This window comes from Adiantum capillus-veneris, unplaced genomic scaffold (assembly GCF_014529385.1).
Source record: "Adiantum capillus-veneris isolate H3 unplaced genomic scaffold, ASM1452938v2 Hic_scaffold_589, whole genome shotgun sequence".
Lineage (NCBI taxonomy): Eukaryota > Viridiplantae > Streptophyta > Polypodiopsida > Polypodiales > Pteridaceae > Adiantum > Adiantum capillus-veneris.
Window position 1 is genome coordinate 27,501 of NW_028221639.1, and position 13,434 is coordinate 40,934.

The 13,434-nt window shown below is 39.2% G+C and overlaps 1 pseudogene; it reads left to right on the forward strand.

Moving 5' to 3' along the window:
- LOC147416695 (flavonoid 3',5'-hydroxylase-like) overlaps positions 1-473 on the forward strand; it is an 8,067-nt pseudogene extending 7,594 nt beyond the window's left edge.
- The last annotated feature ends 12,961 nt before the right edge of the window (positions 474-13,434 follow it).

Genomic DNA, 13,434 nt, shown 5'->3' on the forward strand with positions numbered 1-13,434 from the left:
GAATGGTGGAGGAGACCAACATTGCTCACTTACCATATCTAAGAGCCATTGTCAATGAAACCATGAGGCTGCACCCAGTGGTACTTTTTTTGATACCACACATGGCTACTCAATCATGCAAGCTCATGGGCTTTGATGTCCTTGAAAATATACAAGTATATGTGAATGCATGGGCAATAGGTCGAGATGCGGATACGTGGGATGAGCCATTACTATGAGTGTGGAAGGGAAGAATTATGAATTGTTAGCCTTTGGGGCCGGGCGAAGAGGATGTACTAGTTATTTGCTAGATCTCTTGAATGTACAAATTCAACTTGCAAGCTTATTACAAGGCTTCCACTGGTGGTGCTCCTCTAGAATTTGATTTTCAAGAGAAGTTTGGCATTTATCACAATAAAGACAGCCCACTAGTAGCAATGGTAGCACCGTGTTTGCCCACTCATCTCTATTACACAAAAGGTGGGATTAGTTAACTCATGACTATGTTGTTCATTTCTTCCAAGATTTGCTACTTGTAGAACTTCTCATTGTGTACAATCTATATCTAATATAGTAACACTACCATTTCCTTTATTTAGCAATTTCATTGCTATAGCACAGCTTTCTCAAAAACCCATAATAGCTCATCCACCTTTTGATGGTAGTTCTCTATAAGGATGCAGGCATAGGCCTTTCTTTGGCCGTACATGTGCTTCAACCTGATGGCTCCCTTCCAATAGTGAAGTTTTTTCAATTATTGAATACAACCTAAATATTTCAATGGGAAAGTACAAAATCCACAACTCTTAAACATTTAGAATTATGGAGTAACACTTACAAAATCTTCCTCAAATGTTGGCCAGTCGCCACTCCCATGATGGTACATAGGATCATGCGCCCTCTTACACCCTTATGACACCTCTCTGTTGGCACCAGAAGTTGGGAGAGTTGAACTAGTGTGAGAAAAATGGTCTTAAAATAGTGTCACGTTGCTCTCCATTCATGATAAGAAAAAGGGTGAAAAAAGAAATTTATGCTTGCTTGAAGTGTATATATTATTTATGCAGAGTTGTGGGGCATTGATGCCGACAAGATTAGACATGCATGTGTGCCTAATGTGTTTTTGGGGCCATAAAGTAGCTTTTATATGCATGATCTAGGATGCTTGGAAGTTGGCAAAGTAAAGGTTTAAGGGCTGATTATAATAGTGCTCTCTCCAAGTCTCCAAGTATATCTTTACGATTCATTATTTGGAGTCCGATAGGAAAGTTAATAGCACGTAAATGTTTCCAAGGGCTGATTGTGTAGTTTTTGGACTAGCTTTCAAATGCATGTCCGAGTAGTTGATTTTAGCTTTCCATAGATTTATGTGATAGTCTCTATTAGGAGCTACGAAATGTGCTTGATGACGCTTAGATCGAGCACAAATTGATCAATCTATGCTCATTTGAGTCAATATTAAATTTCCCTTTGTGGTTTTTGGGCTTCTTTTGATGGGGAAAAATCAATGCAATTATTGTTGTTTTTGAATTTGCATTGTTCAAATAATCTCTTGGCAATCTCGGGTTTGAGTGGGTATGATTAGGCTCAATTTGATTGTAGATAGAACAAATTAAGTCTAATACAAGTCACTTTTTTGAATGCTTCTTGGATACTTTGGAGGATTTATTTTGTTTTATGAGAATGGACTAACCTTAATGTGCCATGTGTCGAATGTGAATCCCATATGCCGCTTTACATTGAAGCACTAAGGGATATAAAGCATAAAATGTGAGCAAAGCTAAACCGGGATTTAATATTCACTCACCTGATCACGTGAAATTTCTTGTAATCACAATGTTTATTATCACATTCACATAATCCCAATTACGTGATCACAAAAAAGTCAATAAATGGTGATGTGGAAATCCACCAAAACCCCATCGGTAATGTGTTTTTTGTAATGGGCTTACTAGGAAACTTTGTGAACCCTAAACCGGGCCGCTAGAAAATGAAAAAAATTGAGGGGGCTTATCACATTGGATGATTTCTATCATAATAACTAATATCTAATTCTCCTAAATGATTTTTTAATGTTAAACTGATCATTTAATATAGGGAAGTGCCAGGGGAGAAAAAACTAGAATATTGGATAAGCTAGCAGACCGGCCACAATAGGGATCCAAAGGAGGGAAATAGGGATCCAAAGGGGGGGCTATCTGCAAAAGAGCAAGGTGCAACAATGGATAAAAATACCCTAAGGTTCATCCCATTAAGACTTCCAAAATGCTAAGGTTCCAAAATTCAAAGGTTATGTCCAAAGGCCAAACACTAGGGAAATTGGATGCTTTGTATGTGTCCCAAAAAGTCTTCATAATCCCTACATTGGAGGGGGCGAGCCTTGCAAGTAGGGGATGAGAGTGAAACACACACACACACACACACACACACACACACACACACACACACACACACACACAAGCTCCCTTTACACAAAAGGAATGGGGGACACATGTCAGCTCCCTAGCCCAGATGCCCAAAAGGCATACTCAAATCCTATTGACACAAGCTTCAAAGGCCTTTTATTGAAATCAAAAAGCACACAAAAAACATTAATGAAAACCTAAAGCTAGGTCTTGCATCTTGGCAATCGAATTTGCCAAAGGGAAAAAACCCAAGGGAAAGAGTGCCTTTGGTTATGCACACGATGCCCTTTGATAGCAAATTTAAGCATACACATCAACAATGAGAGAGATAAAATGCTTCTACATAAGCAAATTTGCATTTTTACAATCTCTCATGCATGATTCAAAAGTTTTAATAATTTCTAGCTCAAATGAAAGTGAATACTTAAAGCAAGCCATGAGCTAGAAATAATGAAATTTTTGAATGAAATGAAGTGGCTCTTGAAAGCTGAATTTTACAATTTAAAAGCTCCAAACAAGTTGGCTAACAACTAGCTCTCATGAAACTTTACATTTTTAGAGCAATCTATGAGCTAGAGATGGCTACAACTTGATGAAATGAAAATGAATGGCTCTCGATAGCCAAATTTTATACTTGAAAGCTCTCAAAAAAGTTGGGTATATACTAGCTCAAATGAAAAAATTTAACTTTTGACCAAGCTATGAGCTAGCATGTATACAACTTTTAATCCAAAGAATTAGGAATGGCTCTAAATAGCCAGTTTTTGCAATTTTTTGCAATGATGACCCCTTCTTGGATCAATGAAATCACACTCCTGCCACAAACCTTCAAAATGAAGCTCAATGTTAGTGATTTTAAGCATTTGAACATTCAATACAAGCACTAAAACTCATGCTCAACCACAACTCAAATTTAATTCTTTCTCTTGGCCATTCAAAAAACTCTCAATTTTAGTGCTATGCAAGGATTTTTCATTTATATCAAGCACTAAGATGCAACAAACAATTTCCAACCCAAATTTTAATGCACGTTCACTATCACGCAAAAAAATCATCAATGTAGCTTTCCAAAATGAAGCTATTATGCTTACCCAGAAGAGTTCACTACAAGAGGCTATTCATATTAGGGACGCTTACAAGTAAATTTGCGACGCTCATAGCGACGCTGACTGGGCTAAAAAAATAACAGAGAGCGCCCAAAAACTCAGATCTCAGATCTCAGATCTGAGTTTTTCGCGCCCTCAAGCAAGGAGCAGTAACGCTCTCCCTCTCTCTCTCTCTCTCTCTCTCTCTCTCCTCTCTCTCTCTCCTCTTTTTCTTCTCCACACACACACACACACACACACGAGAGAGGAAGGAGAGCCAGGTATGCTCCTTCCCTCTCCTCACTCTCATGTTCCCTTCCCCTCTTCTCTCTCCCTCTCCTCTCTCTCTCTCTCACACACACACATACACACACACACATAGTGTTTTTGAGAGAGAGAGAGAGAGAGAGAGAGAGAGAAGAGAGAAGAGAGAGAGAGAGAGAGTACAAACATACAACAAAAAACGCACACAACACATACATAAACAAAGAATGCACACACACATTGAGAGAGGAAAAGAGAGAGAGAACATGCATAAACAAAAAACGTACACATTGAGAGAGGAAAAGAGAGAGAAAACATGCATAACACAAAAAAACGCACACACATTGAGAGAGAAAGAGAGAGAAACTAATTTAACGTCGTAGGAAACTAATTAAAATTAAAAGACCTAAAGATCTAGCCGACGAGGAGTTGAACTCAAGACCTATTATTCAAGAGGGAAATGGCATAACCAATCTATCATACTTGGCATGGGTGATAGAAAGGTTATACCATTTATCTCTTTTTATTGGCACACACATCCACACACGCGCACACACACACAAGAAGAAGAGAGTTATAACGTCGTAGGAAACTATCCTAAAAGAGTTAAAGATTAGGTTAGATGTAGACTTACGTTAAATTAGATTGAGGTTTATTTAAGTTAAATTAGATTAGATTTAGGTTTATTTTTAATAGATTTACGTTTATTTACGCTAGATTTAGATTTACGTTATATTAGATTAGATTTAGGTCTCCATAGACTGCGATGCCTGCATGAAGCGGGTGAAGAAAGCCCTCAATGGAATATAGGGTATTGCTGCCTTCATCATGGTGGGCTCCGTCGATCCAAAAGTACTGGTGAAATGTCTTCAAAAGATAGGGAAGAAGGTGGATCTTCAGGGCGGCAAAGAGTCACTACATCCCCGACACAATGACCATCTAGACAACCTCTAGTCATTCAACAGCAACTTCAAAGTTAGTAACAAGAGCAAGAACGGTCTAAAGGCCAATTGCTGTCGTCAGATGTGGATGGAGATGAGGCAGCGTCACCGTCGGAAGTTAACTCTCACATCTTTAGTGATGAGAATGCCAACTCTTGCCGAGTTATGTGAAAAATTATGTGTTAAATCAGTTTAAGGTTCTTATAATCCCTGTTAGTTTAGTTCTTTGTTTTTAATAAAACATATTTACGTTAGATTTAGATTTATGTTATATTAGATTAGACTTAGGTTTATTTAGGTTTACCCACACACACACACACACACACAAGAAGAAGAGAGTTTTAACGTCGTAGGAAACTATCCCAAAAGACGTTAAAGATTAGGTTAGATGTAGACTTACGTTAAATTAGATTTAGGTTTATTTTCAGTTAGATTTACATTTATTTAGATTTACGCTTATTTACGTTAGATCGAGTCCACGCAAGAATTACTTACGGTTTAGGGTTTAGAGTTGACGAACAGTGAAAAGATCTACTGTGAAAAGATGTTAAGATGCTGTGAAGTGCTACAGCTAGAGAAGAGGCAAAGGGGTTTTGTCCACTACATGCAGTATCATGTAGACGTGGGTCTGTAGATTTCTTGTACCCACAAATATAGGTATTGACCAATAAAGACGAGATTTATAACCCGTGGTTCTGATCTCCATGCACCTCTAGACCGAGGTGTGCGGGGATTGGACATGACTAGATAATGTGAGGTAAAGAGAGAGAGAGAGAGAGAGAGAGAGAGAGAGAGAGAGAGAGAGAGAGAGAGAGAGAGAGATGAAGATTGAAATGGCCAATAGAATATTAAATTTGTTGTCCAGGTTATAAGATTTTTATCCTCATTATGAGTAGTGACGAGGATGTGGGACCGTCCAACCGAAAACACCTATCTCTCAACGAGGGTCTTATTCCTTGTAATCAATGCAAGCATGCTGTGCGACGGACAAGACGTGTTTCTTTGCAGCACGTTCGCGAATTTGGCGAGTTCGATCCATCTATTATAGATCGAGTTGTTGCCAATTATAACTCGTCCGACTCTGACGCTTTGGCCAACAAGCAGCAATCTTGCAACCCAATAGACGTGTTCGCAGGCGCTTTTGGTCAAGCAGCATATGTGAGGCCACAAGATGTAGCCTCTGACAGCTCGGGGGATGATCATGCAGAAGCACATTCCCAACGAGGTAATGTTTGAGCCCGAGAAATTGATGAAATGATCGAGACGATCATGGATTCAGAAAGGCTTATCTATGATGATATGAAAAGTGAAGCCGATACGCCATTGTATAATGGAGCACGAATGTCTAGAATTGAAAGCACTCCTGGTTCTTCTCAACATGCAGGTAAAGTTTGGATGGAGTGACACTAGCGTCACAAGCGCTTTTCAGGTGATCTATTACAATTAGTTTACTTTAATAAAACTCTAACATGTATAATGATCTGATAGATTTTTTAACAACGACTGTATCGTATTTTTATGTTGTGTAGATTGCTAAAAGAGCACATACTACCAGCTGACAATGTTGATGCCAGATTCCCGAGATGAAGCAAGAAAGATTTTGCGCAAACTTGGGGATGGATTACAATTCTATCCACGCTTGTCCTAATTGGAGATCTGCATTCTTTTCAGAGGGGAATATCCGAAAGATATTGAGTAGATCTCCACGGGACAAAAATTCCACAAAAGGTTTTGAGACATTTTCCTCTGCTTCCTCGCATCAAGCATTTCTTCGAATGTAAGTCCATGGCCGCCCTAGCATCATGGCATGAGGAGAATAAATCTTCGGATGGTGTGCTAACGAATTCCTGCAGATTGTGCAGCCTGGAAACATATAGATGGAACATGGTCGGATTTTGGCCAGGGAAGCTCGAAATTTGCGCTTAGGCTGCTATGGATGGCGTAAATCATTTGGTCAAAAGATCAACATCTTACAGTGTATGCCCGTTGTCATCGTCAACACAACATTCCCCCCGTGGTTGAATAGAAGAAGGGGCACCTATGGCTAAGCTTGATTTTGCCAAGGGTGTATATAAAGTGGGGAATAAGATGTGTATCTTCGTCGCACTATTGGAAACTACAACATTTTGTGGATTGGCAATAAAGAGGTGTGGAAATGAGCCGACACACAAGAGACGACGGAATCTTTGATCAGAGGCATTCTAAATGTGGACCATGCATGACTATCCCGGGCTAACAGAATGCTCAGTCATCTATTGCACTCCTCACCAGCACTGTAAATCTTGTTTTTTTTCCCTAGTTGATCTATATAATAGATACAACTATGGGAAAAAAACAAGATTTACAGTGTCTGAGTGAGGAGTGTCAATAGATCACCTGAGCATTCTGTTAGCCCGGGATAGTCATGCATGGTCCACATTAGAATGCCTCTGATCAAAGCATTCCGTCGTCCTTGTGTGTCGGCTCATATCCACCACCTCTATGCCAATCACAAATGTTGTAGCTCTTCCAATAGTGGACGAAGATACACATCCATATTCCCCACTTTATATCACCCTGGCACAATCAAGCTTAGCCATAGGTGCCCCTTCTTCGTACTCAACCACGGGGGAATGTTGTAGTTGACGATGACAACGGGCCATACACTGTAAGATGTTGATCTTTGACCAAATGGATTTACGCCATCCATAGCTAGGCCTAAGCGCAAATTTCGAGCTTCCCTGGCAAAATCCGACCATGTTTCATCTATATGTTTCCAGGCTGCACAATCTGCAGGAATTCGTAGCACACCATCCGAAGATTTATTCTCCTCATGCCATGATGCTAGGGCGGCCATGGACTTACATTCGAAGAAATGCTTGATGCGAGGAAGCAGAGGAAAATGTCTCAAAACCTTTTGTGGAATTTTTGTCCCGTGGAGATCTACTCAATATCTTTCGGATATTCCCCTCTGAAAAGAATGCAGTCATTAGGACAAGCGTGGATAGAATTGTAATCCATCCCCAAGTTTTGCAAAATCTTTCTTGCTTCATCTCGGGAATCTGGCATCACATTGTCAGCTGGTAGTATGTGCTCTTTAAGCAATCTACACAACATAAAAATACGATACAGTCGTGTAAAAATCTATCAGATCAATATACATTTAGAGTTTTATTAAAGTAAACTAATTGTAATAGATCACCTGAAAAGCGCTGTGACGCTAGTGTCACTCCATCCAAACTTTACGTGCATGTTGAGAAGAACCAGGAGTGCTTTCAATCTAGACATACGTGCTCCATTATACAATGGCGTATCGGCTTCACTTTTCATATCATCATAGATAAGCCTTTCTGAATCCATGATCGTCTCGATCATTTCATCAATCTCGGGCTCAAAAATTGCTCTTGGTGGAATGTGCTTTGCATGATCATCCCCCGAGCTGTCAGAGGCTACATCTTGTGGCCTCACATATGCTGCTTGACCAAAGCGCCTGCGAACACGTCTATTGGGTTGCAAGATTGCTGCTTGTTGGCCAGCGTCAGAGTCCGACGAGTTATAATTGGCAACAACTCGATCTATAATAGATGGATCGAACTCGCCAAATTCGCGAACGTGCTGCAAAGAAACACGTCTTGTCCGTCGCACAGCATGCTTGCATTGATTACAAGGACATAAGACCCTCGTTGAGAGATAGGTGTTTCGATTGGACGGTCCCACATCCTCGTCACTACTCATAATGAGGATAAAAAATCTTATAACCTGGACAACAAATTTAATATTCTATTGGCATTCTTCTCATCTTATCTCTCTCTCTCTCTCTCTCTCTCTCCTCTCTCTCTCTCTCTCTCTCTCTCTCTCTCTCTACCTCACATTCTCTAGTCATGTCCAATCCCCGCACACCTCGGTCTAGAGGTGCATGGAGATCAGAACCACCGGGTTATAATCTCGTCTTTATTGGTCAATACCTATATTTGTGGGTACAAGAAATCTACAGACCCACGTCTACATGATACTGCATGTAGTGGACAAAACCCCTTTGCCTCTTCTCTAGCTGTAGCACTTCACAGCATCTTAACATCTTTTCACAGTAGATCTTTTCACTGTTCGTCTAACTCTAAACCCTAAACCGTAAGTAATTCTTGCGTGGACTCGATCTAACGTAAATAAGAGTAAATCTAAATAAATGTAAATCTAACTGAAAATAAACCTAAATCTAATTTAACGTAAGTCTACATCTAACCTAATCTTTAACGTCTTTTGGATAGTTTCCTACGACGTTAAAACTCTCTTCTTCTTGTGTGTGTGTGTGTGTGTGTGGGTAAACCTAAATAAACCTAAGTCTAATCTAATATAACATAAATCTAAATCTAACGTAAATTATGTTATATTAAAAACAAAGAACTAAACTAACAGGGATTATAAGAACCTTAAAACTGATTTAACACATATTTTTCACATAACTCTGGCAAGAGTTGGCATTCTCATCACTAAAGATGTGAGAGTTAACTTCCGACGGTGACGCTGCCTCATCTCCATCCACATCTGACGACAGCAATTGGCCCTTTAGACCGTTCTTGCTCTTGTTACTAACTTTGAAGTTGCTGTTGAATGACTAGAGGTTGTCTAGATGGTCATTGTGTCGGGGATGTAGTGACTCTTGCCGCCCTGAAGATCCACCTTCTTCCCTATCTTTTGAAGACATTTCACCAGTACTTTTGGATCGACGGAGCCCACCATGAGTGAAGGCAGCAATACCCTATATTCCATTGAGGGCTTTCTTCACCCGCTTCATGCAGGCATCGCAGTCTATGGAGACCTAAATCTAATCTAATATAACGTAAATCTAAATCTAGCGTAAATAAACGTAAATCTATTTAAAAAAACCTAAATCTAATCTAATTTAACTTAAATAAACCTCAATCTAATTTAACGTAAGTCTACATCTAACCTAATCTTTAACGTCTTTTAGGATAGTTTCCTACGACGTTATAACTCTCTTCTTCTTGTGTGTGTGCGCGTGTGTGGATGTGTGTGCCAATAAAAAGAGATAAATGGTATAACCTTTCTATCACCCATGCCAAGTATGATAGATTGGTTATGCCATTTCCCTCTTGAATAATAGGTCTTGAGTTCAACTCCTCGTCGGCTAGATCTTTAGGTCTTTTAATTTTAATTAGTTTCCTACGACGTTAAATTAGTTTCTCTCTCTTTCTCTCTCAATGTGTGTGCGTTTTTTTGTTTATGCATGTTTTCTCTCTCTTTTTCCTCTCTCAATGTGTACGTTTTTTGTTTATGCATGTTCTCTCTCTCTTTTCCTCTCTCAATGTGTGTGTGCATTCTTTGTTTATGTATGTGTGTGTGCGTTTTTGTTTATGTTTGTACTCTCTCTCTCTCTCTTCTTCTCTCTCTCTCTCTCTCCTCTCTCTCTCTCTCTCTCAAAAACACTATGTGTGTGTGTGTATGTGTGTGTGTGAGAGAGAGAGAGAGGGAGAGAGAAAGAGGGGAAGGGAACATGAGAGTGAGGAGAGGGAAGGAGCATACCTGGCTCTCCTTCCTCTCCTCGTGTGTGTGTGTGTGTGTGTGTGGAAAGAAAGAGAGAGAGAGAGAGAGAGAGAGAGAGGAGAGAGAGAGAGAGGGAGAGCGTTACCTGCTCCTTGCTTGAGGGCGCCGAAAAACTCAGATCTGAGATCTGAGATCTGAGTTTTTGGGCGCTCTCTGTTATTTTTTTTTAGCCCAGTCAGCGTCGCTATGAGCGTCGCAAATTTACTTGTAAGCGTCCCTAATATGAATAGCCTCTTGTAGTGAACTCTTCTGGGTAAGCATAATAGCTTCATTTTGGAAAGCTACATTGATGATTTTTTATGCGTGATAGTGAACGTGCATTAAAATTTGGGTTGGAAATTGTTTTTGCATCTTAGTGCTTGATATAAATGAAAAATCCTTGCATAGCACTAAAATTGAGAGTTTTTTGAATGGCCAAGAGAAAGAATTAAAATTTGAGTTGTGGTTGAGCATGAGTTTTAGTGCTTGTATTGAATGTTCAAATGCTTAAAATCACTAACAATTGAGCTTCATTTTGAAGGTTTGTGGCAGGAGTGTGATTTCATTGATCCAAGAAGGGGTCATCATTGCAAAAAATTGCAAAACTTGGCTATTTAGAGCCATTCCTAATTCTTTGGATTAAAAGTTGTATACATGCTAGCTCATAGCTTGGTCAAAAGTTAAATTTTTTCATTTGAGCTAGTATATACCCAACTTTTTTGAGAGCTTTCAAGTATAAAAATTTGGCTATCGAGAGCCATTCATTTTCATTTCATCAAGTTGTAGCCATCTCTAGCTCATAGATTGCTCTAAAAATGTAAAGTTTCATGAGAGCTAGTTGTTAGCCAACTTGTTTGGAGCTTTTAAATTGTAAAATTCAGCTTTCAAGAGCCACTTCATTTCATTCAAAAATTTCATTATTTCTAGCTCATGGCTTGCTTTAAGTATTCACTTTCATTTGAGCTAGAAATTAATCAACTTTTGAATCATGCATGAGAGATTGTAAAAAATGCAAATTTGCTTATGTAGAAGCATTTTATCTCTCTCATTGTTGATGTGTATGCTTAAATTTGCTATCAAAGGGCATCGTGTGCATAACCAAAGCACTCTTTCCCTTGGGTTTTTTCCCTTTGGCAAATTCGCGTATGCAAGACCCTAGCTTTAGGTTTTCATTAATGTTTTTTGTGTGCTTTTTGATTTCAATAAAAGGCCTTTGAAGCTTGTGTCAATAGGATTTGAGTATGCCTTTTGGGCATCTGGGCTAGGGAGCTGACATGTGTCCCCCATTCCTTTTGTGTAAAGGAGCTTGTGTGTGTGTGTGTGTGTGTGGTGTGTGTGTGTGTGTGTGTGTGTGTGTTTCACTCTCATCCCCTACTTGCAAGGCTCGCCCCCTCCAATGTAGGGATTATGAAGACTTTTTGGGACACATACAAAGCATCCAATTTCCCTAGTGTTTGGCCTTTGGACATAACCTTTGAATTTTGGAACCTTAGCATTTTGGAAGTCTTAATGGGATGAACCTTAGGGTATTTTTATCCCATTGTTGCACCTTGCTCTTTTGCAGATAGCCCCCCCTTTGGATCCCTATTTTCCCTCCTTTGGATCCCTATTGTGGCCGGTCTGCTAGCTTATCCAATATTCTAGTTTTTTCTCCCCTGGCACTTCCCTATATTAAATGATCAGTTTAACATTAAAAAATCATTTAGGAGAATTAGATATTAGTTATTATGATAGAAATCATCCAATGTGATAGCCCCCTCTTTTTTTCATTTCCTAGCGGCCCGGTTTAGGTTCACAAAGTTTCCTAGTAAGCCCATTACAAAAAACACATTACCCGATGGGGTTTTGGTGGATTTCCACATCACCATTTATTGACTTTTTTTGTGATCACGTAATTGGGATTATGTGAATGTGATAATAAACATTGTGATTACAAGAAATTTCACGTGATCAGGTGAATATTAAATCCCGGTTTAGCTTTGCTCACATTTTATGCTTTATATCCCTTAGTGCTTCAATGTAAAGCGGCATATGGGATTCACATTCGACACATGGCACATTAAGGTTAGTCCATTCTCATAAACAAAATAAATCCTCCAAAGTATCCAAGAAGCATTCAAAAAGTGACTTGTATTAGACTTAATTTGTTCTATCTACAATCAAATTGAGCCTAATCATACCCACTCAAACCCCGAGATTGCCAAGATTATTTGAACAATGCAAATTCAAAAACAACAATAATTGCATTGATTTTCCCCATCAAAAGAAGCCCAAAAACCACAAAGGGAAATTAATATTGACTCAAATGAGCATAGATTGATCAATTTGTGCTCGATCTAAGCGTCATCAAGCACATTTCGTAGCTCCTAATAGAGACTATCACTAAATCTATGGAAAGCTAAAATCAACTACTCGGACATGCATTTGAAAGCTAGTCCAAAAACTACACAATCAGCCCTTGGAAACATTTACGTGCTATTAACTTTCCTATCCGGACTCCAAATAATGAATCGTAAAGATATACTTGGAGACTTGGAGAGCACTATATAATCAGCCCTTAAACCTTTACTTTGCCAACTTCCAAGCATCCTAGATCACATGCATAAAAAGCTACTTTATGGCCCCCAAAAACCACATTAGGCACACATGCATGTCTAATCTTGTCGGCATCAATGCCCCACAACTCTGCATAAATAATATATACACTTCAAGCAAGCATAAATTTCTTTTTCCACCCTTTTTCTTATCATGAATGGAGAGCAACGTGACACTATTTTAAGACCATTTTTCTCACACTAGTTCAACTCTCCCAACTTCTGGTGCCAACAGAGAGGTGTCATAAGGGTGTAAGAGGGCGCATGATCCTATGTACCATCATGGGAGTGGCGACTGGCCAACATTTGAGGAAGATTTTGTAAGTGTTACTCCATAATTCTAAATGTTTAAGAGTTGTGGATTTTGTACTTTCCCATTGAAATATTTAGGTTGTATTCAATAATTGAAACAAACTTCACTATTGGAAGGGAGCCATCAAGGTTGAAGCACATGTACGGCCAAAGAAAGGCCTATGCCTGCATCCCTTATAGAGAACTACCATCAAAAGGTGGATGAGCTATTATGGGTTTTTGAGAAAGCTGTGCTATAGCAATGAAATTGCTAAATAAAGGAAATGGTAGTGTTACATATTAGATATAGATTGTACACAATGAGAAGTTCTACAAGTAGCAAATCTTGGAAGAA